Below are 8,376 nucleotides of genomic sequence, written 5' to 3' on the forward strand. Positions count from 1 at the left end.
TATTTTTAATGAAATAAGTAACAAGCATTTTATATCTCCTTATGTTCAAAAGCATTCAGACAATTGCAGTACGATATCAATAACATTATTGCTGCGCGTCTGCTTATTCATTTTTATCAGTTCCATTGATGTTGATATTGATATATCTATTTCTACAATGAGCAACAAAACTGATTTGAAAGAATTTTGTTGTTTAAAAAATTCAGAATTATAAAATTGTAGTACAAACGATAATAAAATAAAGAACAGAAAGAAAAGACCTGCAGTAAGTTTCCCAACAACTTTAAAAATTAAAATTGACTTCTAAAAATTCATTAAGCCTTTATTTAGTTCACTGCTCTTGGTGTTTCACTATGAGTAGAATTTTGTGATCGATTTTTAATTTACTAATAAGTTATCGACTTCCTCATAAGCTACTTTATTCAAATTTTGTACACATATAGTTGTACAAAAGACATTGCAATGTGGTGAACCGGTGTTTCCAAAATTCGATTTAGATTTTTTTAATGTTTAAATGCTTTTTCTCACGTACCTTCGCTTAACGAACATACTAAATATATCAGAATTTGACTGTTTGTACCATCGAATAGAGCGAGAAAAATTTTTTCACTGAAAATTGTATGAAAATTATAAATTAATTTCTAAATTTTTGGCGAATTTTTGAAAATCGCTCGATTTTTAGACTATTTGACCTTTGTAATTTCAAAATTTCAACATCTAAAGATGCATCGGGTATATGACTTTTCAGTAATCCATCTTGGAGCAGGTAATGATGACGTTTGCCATCTTGGCGACTTTAATAACAAACAGCAATGACTTAAAAACAAATCGAAGATATTCATTGCTTCATTTTAGCTTCAGTTAAATATTCATTATAACACTGTTATTGCATCCGGAAGTGAATATTCAAAGTGATTAATTTATTGTCTGACTGACATTCATTATTTTTCTTTACTTCATAATCTTCTTATAATTTATTGTTTGGGTTTTGATACTGACTAAAACTTTTAGTATTGATAACGTGTAATTGAGACTAAAAACAGAAAAGATAATTTTCATAAAGATAATTTCATAATATATATCTCCCGCCTTCTTAGCACGCCTTCGTGGTGTAGTGGTCAGCACACTCGACGCAAATCCGAGAGATCCTTGGTTCGAATCCTGGCGAGGGCATTGCTCATTTTTCATTTCTCCGGCTTCCAAAAACTCCTAATGTCTCTTGGAACCGTAACTAAAGGGTGGTGGATGATGATTCTTCACCACCAGGATTTGGCGATTAGGTCTCCTAAAACCCCAGTCTCCCTTTAAAAGGGGGAGTATATAACGTATATATCCCGCCTTCTTAGCATGCTTTCGTGGTGTAGTGGTCAGCACGCTCGACACGAATTCGAGAGGTTCGTGGTTCGAGTCTCGGCGAGGGAATTGCTCATTTTTCATCTTTCCTGTTTCAAAATAATTTAATGTCTCTACACTTTTACTTAAGCTTTCATTTAAAAGGATATATAATTACTGCTCTAAAAGGATAAAAAAATTTATTATGTAGTTTTATTGGAATAATAAATTAAATAATTCTATTTACAGAATTCATCTATAATTTTATATAGCGAATAATAAGACGCTAAATAACGAAATTTATTAATTTAATTAAATTGTAAAATACATCTTTTAAAATTTATCACGAGAGCCTCATGTTTATATTATTCGCAATATAAAACTGCAGATGAATCTGTAAATAGAATTATTTAATCTGTTATTCCCATTTAATTATATGATAAATTGCTTTTCTCCTTTTAGTGCATTGATTATCCATCCTTTTCAGTAAACGTTTACTGCATAAAAACTTTAAGTTTTTCATTGAACACTTTTGATACCCTGATATTACAGAGCTAGACATAGTATAGCTATATATATAGTAAAGCTTATCAATTTTTTTAATAATGTTACTAATGAAATGTATTCACTGACTGACCAGTTTACAAACGAAATTTTAAAACCTGGTGAATTCCTCAATATTATTAAAAATTTAAAATCTGATGGGATAACTTTGCTTTCATAAGCAAATTTGATTACAGCCCATGGGCGTTTGTCACACAGTGTTTCTTCTTTTAAGAAATGATATTTTGATAACTGGAGGAAATGCTAAAGATTTGGCTATTAGGAGTTACTGTTGAAGGGAAAAGGGAATAGCAGCGAAGGAATCGGCACGAATTTGATCACAGATTGAAATGGGAAAGTATAAACCGGGTATCACCTGTCATTCGCTGTATTTATTCATTTAATTACTGGGCGGTAAATCTTGAACACTCTACTGTAGTCTGGATGAGATTTAAAAACGAGTCTTCCCAAAGACTAAACAACTGTAATAAAATCACTACGTCACAGGAACAGATACAGGAATATATTTAATTCTTCTTATGTATTTAAATAACGCCAATGGTAATTATTTAAAAAATGTAATGTTTTGTTTCTTTGTACGATGTAAAGGAAGGATTGTAATCGCGAAAATTTTCAGGTATCATATTTAACAAAAATATCCATTTTGACCGCTATCGAATGCAATTTTTGCGTGACATCTGTACGTAAGGACAGAATAAATGACTCTTTTTCCCAAAACCGGCTGCAAAAAGGATTTAAAATGGATTCAGGAAAGATGTTCTCATGACATCTGTACGTACCTACGTATGTATGTATATATCTCGCATAACTCAAAAACGAGTCGTCTCAGAACGTTAAACTAATTTTTCTGCTATAACAGCCATGTTTGTTTACATTTGAAACTTAGCAGAATAGTGAATTAAGACAGTTTCTGCACCTTCACTGTCTTTTTGCCGAGTGAGGCCAAAATAAAACTTTTAGTTTCGTGCACCGAAAAATCTGCCTTCTTGCCGGTTGGTCGAATTGCTTGTTTCTGAGTAAAAAGTCTAATTTTAGTTGTAAATTTTTTAATTGTTTTAACTGTATTTGTTATTTTATATTTTTCTATCTTTTTCAATTTTTAATTAAGATATTTTGAGGTTTTAGGTATTTTTAATATATTTAATATTGCGTATAAGAAGTTCATGGGGTGTACACACCAGATTTGTTTTTAATAAAAAAATCTAAATTTGGAATATTGGCAGGTAAACAGTTCTGTGTGTGAAATCAATATTTCATATATACTGTACACAAAAATTAGCTTTTCTTTGAGGTCATCATCCAAATAACACGCACTTATTGAGGATTTTAATTCTTATTCGAAAGCAGAGAAACTGGCTAAACTTCTTTGAAATTTTTAAAAAGCCTTTTGAAAATTTCTACAAAGCCCCCACCTCACTTTAAACCTGCCTTTTAAACCTTCTCCAGCATAGCAACCTCGCAACCCCACAAGAACCAGACAAATGACTTCACCTAGCGTCGCGTCGTCTACGAAAGACGGATCTATCGAAATATATAAACACGCCATATCCATTCAACGGGATGATGAGCACTTTCTCTCCACCTCAGGTAAAACGTTTGCTCTGTCAACGGATCAAGCGCCATGTTTATATTTGCTTGTTGTTTTGTGCTATGGAGTCAGGCTCATGGAGTGATGGGCCTCGGGGAAATGATGCTCTTCTTCCTCCTGGATGCTCCATTTTCTACTTCATCTTCAGAGAAATAGAGCCATTTAAGAAAGGTTTTAGGGTTGGGAATCGAAGGAGCGAGCGCCAAATTTCGCGACAGGTGGAATTGGAAGAAGTGAAGGTGAGGTGGAGAATCTTTTATTTCGAAAGACGGGAATTTTGTCTGGATGGGGGAAGTCTTAAATCCAGGCTCGTTTATTCCACGACGAATGTCATGAGCTCTCAGATTTGGAGATCGAGTCTATCTACCGTTATGGGCATCGTTTATTTATTTATGGTGTCGGCGGCGGCTCAACAGAATTTTTTCAGGTCAAAATGAAGCCCATTTTGGAATTCAAGAAAAGAAGTTCTGAAAATCTTTAAAATGACTTCATTAATGCCTACCTTCTTTCATCTAAAATAATAATAGGTTTTTCATGCCTGTAAATAATTCGTAAATATGCCCAGTTCTATTCTGACATGGTCGAGAAGTATTTGAAGAAAATGTTTGTCAAAGAAAATAAAGATGTAAAAAGATGTAAAAAGGAGTCACATATAAAGCAATGTAAGAAATAAAAATAAAAACATCAAGAAATACAAGACTGATCACAATCGTGTTAAAAGATTTTTAACTAAATATTTCTTTTCCTTTTATTTAATAAAATATTTCTTGTTTGATAAAGTAGTATATGAGCATGTACACATACATAAAGAAAAGGAATCTAAAGTGAGTCTACGAAGTGTTGGTAATGAACGTTTTCTGTCCTTCCAACGAACTCAGTAAATAACTATTGGTAATGATTACTAACATGTTTGACCTTTCTTTTTTCCCTTTAAAATACCAGTATCTTGCTAAAAGAAATTTAAATGCAATTTTCGTTTGAATTTATAATGTCGATATATTGTTACGGATTAAGAGCCTGAAACCGTAAAGCAAAAATCATTTGACTTAATTAACAGATAGTAAATTTTTTAAACAATAAAATTTGACGTTTTATTTATAACCAAGAATCAAACAGAAAATTATTTGCACATACGAGAAGAAATTCACAATTCTGAAATCACATCACTCAGCCTACGTTCAAGTCGCCATTGTTGAGTACGCTATTAGTTCTTACTAAATCTTTTACATGACGCCGTGTTCGTTTAGTCTTTAGAAACAGTGTAAAACTTTTAAAGTATATACATGCGGATCTGTATCAATTTTTCGCGAATATTTAAAAAAGCACGAGGAAATCGGCCGAAGTGAATGGAGATTTCTGAAAAAAGACGTAACCGATAACAAAACAAATACCAGTTTTTACCTGTTACATGGTGCTGTGCTGCCATTCTTACCCGTCTAAGACCGTTCGTTACGTGGTGACGTGTTAGTTAACTCTTTAGAATAAGGTAGAACTTTTAAAGCGGAATTTAATTGAATGCGCTCTCTTTCATTTTTTTTTTTCGTGAATAATTCGAAATTATTGGGATTTTCCAAAAGCTTATTTTCCAAAAACGGCATTACTGGTAACAGAGCAAAATTCAACCCTGTAAATAACCGATCATATAGTAAATATTCGATCATCGGATACACATCGGTACATGATTTACGGAGTGGCGCAACTTGTTGCATAAAAGATGTTACCAGTCGCCGCCCAGACGACGGTATAGTGGTTAGGGAAGCCTGACTGCGATACCACAGGGTTCCAATCCCGGAGAAGGCATGGATGTAAAATTGTCTGTCCCTTCATAGGAGGTAACTGTGGCCGCTTATTAGCAGTAGGCTACAAGCTAGTTCACAGCAGAGAAGTGGAAAAGAGAATGCAACGTGTCCGGCAAGAAAACTCAGCTCAGAGGGATTTAGTGTTCATTAAACTTCATTCTGATTCGTTCAGTTTCGATTTGCAAATTTGAAATTATTATCGGCTGAAGCGAATGTCTGCGTCACAAGCGCAGTGCGAGAATTATGTGACATAAATTAATTTTGAAATGTTGCAGTTTACAGTGATTAATTATAAGAAATTACTATTTTTAGGGTAGAAAGGAGAGATACATATACACTGGTGTGCAAAAATTAAGGACGAGACGGTTTTTTCAATATAACTTTGTACAAAAGCTTTCCAATTCAACGAATTTAATACCGTAAGATCCCCAATACGTAAGGACATGAGTAATGTAAGCAACACTTACTAAAAGAGAAATCAGAGGGATAAAAAGAAGCTTTATTGAAAAAGTAGCATGGAGCGCAATGCGACTGAAGGCCGAAACATCCCTGTGATGGGTGTCCAGCAAGAAACATCCGGTCTTTAATAGGGGATATGATCTCCCCTGACTGCTAGGCAGGTTTCACAGCGTTTGCCCATGCTGAGAATGAGGGTGTCAATGAGTTGTTGAGGCAGTGCTGCCCATTCGTCTTGCAGCGCCAATCGAAGCTCCGGAATCGTTACTGGTGGTAAGGTACGAGCTGCCAAGCGTCTGCCTAGAAAATCTCATATGCTCGATGGGATTGAGATCCGGAGATTGTGCCGGCCAATCCATACGTTCAATATCCTCACTCTCTAAGAGCTGTTCGGCAGCTACTGTGCAATGACATGGTGCATTGTCGTCCATGAAAAGGAACTGCGGACCCATAGCGCCTCTAAAAAGACGCACATATGGAAGAAGAATCTCGTTACAATAACGGGTCCCGTTGACTGAACCTGCGTCGAAGATGTGAAGGTCTGTACGACTACCAAGCATGATGCCTCCCCAAACGAGAACACCGCCACCTCCATACCTGTCCCTTTCAATGATGTTCGAGGGATGATTGCGGCTTCTCCGCTCTCTCCAGATGAGTATGCGATGAGAATCGCTACTCAGACTGAATCTGCTCTCATCTGTAAAGAGTACTCGTCCCCATTCATTGTCTCTCCAATTCCGGTGTTCCCGGCACCACAGAGAACGCCTTCTCCGATGGGCAGGCGTTAGAGGTACACACCGTACAGGGCAAACAAACCACCACCGTGCAGTCTTCTGGCCACGGTAAAACGCGATATCGGTCGTCCAGTCACCTGTGTCGTGTGTCTAGCGATTTCTCCCGCTGTCTGCCGCCTGTTTCTTCTGGCCTGTAAGGCAATATACCGGTCATCTGCGGGTGTGGTTCCTCGTGGACGACCACTACTAAACCCCCGGATAGCTGTTCCTGTAGTTTGAAATTGTCTCCAAAGTCGTGAAACGATGCTGTGAGCAATTCCGAACTCTGCAGCCACACTTGTCACACTGCGGCCTTCCTCCAACTTTCCAATGATTCGACCTCGGGTAAAAGCATCCAGATGTCGTCTAACAGATTGATTATTCGCCATTTCTCGCTGAGGCAGCAACTGAGCAGTGTGATTTTAACTGATATACGGCGTGCAATCTCTTTGCCAGAAATACTGATCTTACACCGACAACATGCTTTATACTACTCAGACACTCCCCCATTACGTCTACCTGCATATCTGCGCATGTGCTACCGTACATCACCTTACTTAATCTCCTGATTGGTCTTTCTGTCCGCTCTGCCTCTTCGTTCAGCTGATATGCTAATTTTTCGACTTCGTCCTTAATTTTTGCACACCAGTGTACATAAGAGGTGTGACACAAAAAAAAACGAGACTAAGTGTGTAGCTTGAAAACAAAGTGGAGTTGACAACAACTGTTTTGTTGACGTCATGCCACACACCTCCTCTATCCATGGGGACAGTTTCGGCTTAATCAAGTGGAGAGAACTGCGTCATTGAGTGAACATGTGAAACTGCATTCTGCCGGAAAAATGTCTAATGTAAAAAGTGAACAGCGAATCAACATCAAGTTTCTTGTGAAACTTAGGAAAATAGACACGGAGGAAACATTTCAAATGATAACTGAGGGCTTATGGAGATGACTCTTCCTCTCCCCAATACAGTATTAGCTTTGGTTATATCTTTTTAGTTAAGTTTTAGTTCTTAGTTTCCTAAGTTCAAGCCCGAATAGCGAATTTATTGTAAAATTCCAAGACGGAATTCTGTTAAACTTTATTGGAATAATAAAGGGTAATTTCACATTTCTCACGTGTGTTCTCTATCTCCCGAACTCAAGCGAATATTCCCTGATCAGTTCTCAAGATTCTTCAACTTCAACTGTAACTTAAAAGTACACAGCACAGAATTATACAACCTCGTTCCAGAACTGTTACCAGAAATGGCAGCACCGAATGCAGAAGTGCGTGAATGCTGAAGGGTGATAAAGTCACGGAGAACTGATTCTTTAAGTATAATGATTTATTGGACCAGTCTCTTTGTTTTGTGTCACACTTTGTACAAAGTGTTGAAACTCGATAGGCGTTATATTCTACAGAGCATAAAATGGTTCATCTTCTGGAAAGAATTCAGCATGGAATTCTAGAATAGGCTCGATTATGTTATAACGTTGCGTGCCTCCAACTTGCACGCAACCAAGGGGTGACTGTGAAACTGTATAAAAGATAGAGTCTTGTGAAGGGTTTAAGTCCCTTTTTATTCAACGTAAAAATTACAATTGCGTGCTCTTGACGCTTACAGACGGTGCCAACTCGGCAGTCAAATAAAAATAATAACCTGACAAGAAACTAAAGACAAGATTCTAACTACGAGGCTCTCTAAAATAACTAACTCACCGCGTTTTACAATACCGCTGCTAATTCAGCAGACTTGAAGCTCACTGGAACGATTACCACTACTTCCCGCCAAGCACATAGGCCGCAACGCGGGGTTCTTCAATTCTCGCTAACTACCTCCGCGCTCGTGCAGTAAGAATATCACACACCGAACTCGTTTCC

The 8,376-nt window shown here is 37.0% G+C and overlaps 1 non-coding gene across 1 annotated transcript; it reads left to right on the plus strand.

Moving 5' to 3' along the window:
* Positions 1–1,100: 1,100 nt before the first annotated feature.
* On the plus strand, positions 1,101–1,173 carry TRNAL-CAA (transfer RNA leucine (anticodon CAA)). Its single transcript has one exon. It is a non-coding gene; the product is annotated as a tRNA-Leu (tRNA).
* Positions 1,174–8,376: the final 7,203 nt, after the last annotated feature.

This window comes from Stegodyphus dumicola, chromosome 5 (genome assembly GCF_044657685.1).
Source record: "Stegodyphus dumicola isolate Sdum_Otavi_A_Nest chromosome 5, ASM4465768v1".
Classification (NCBI taxonomy): Eukaryota; Metazoa; Arthropoda; class Arachnida; order Araneae; family Eresidae; genus Stegodyphus; species Stegodyphus dumicola.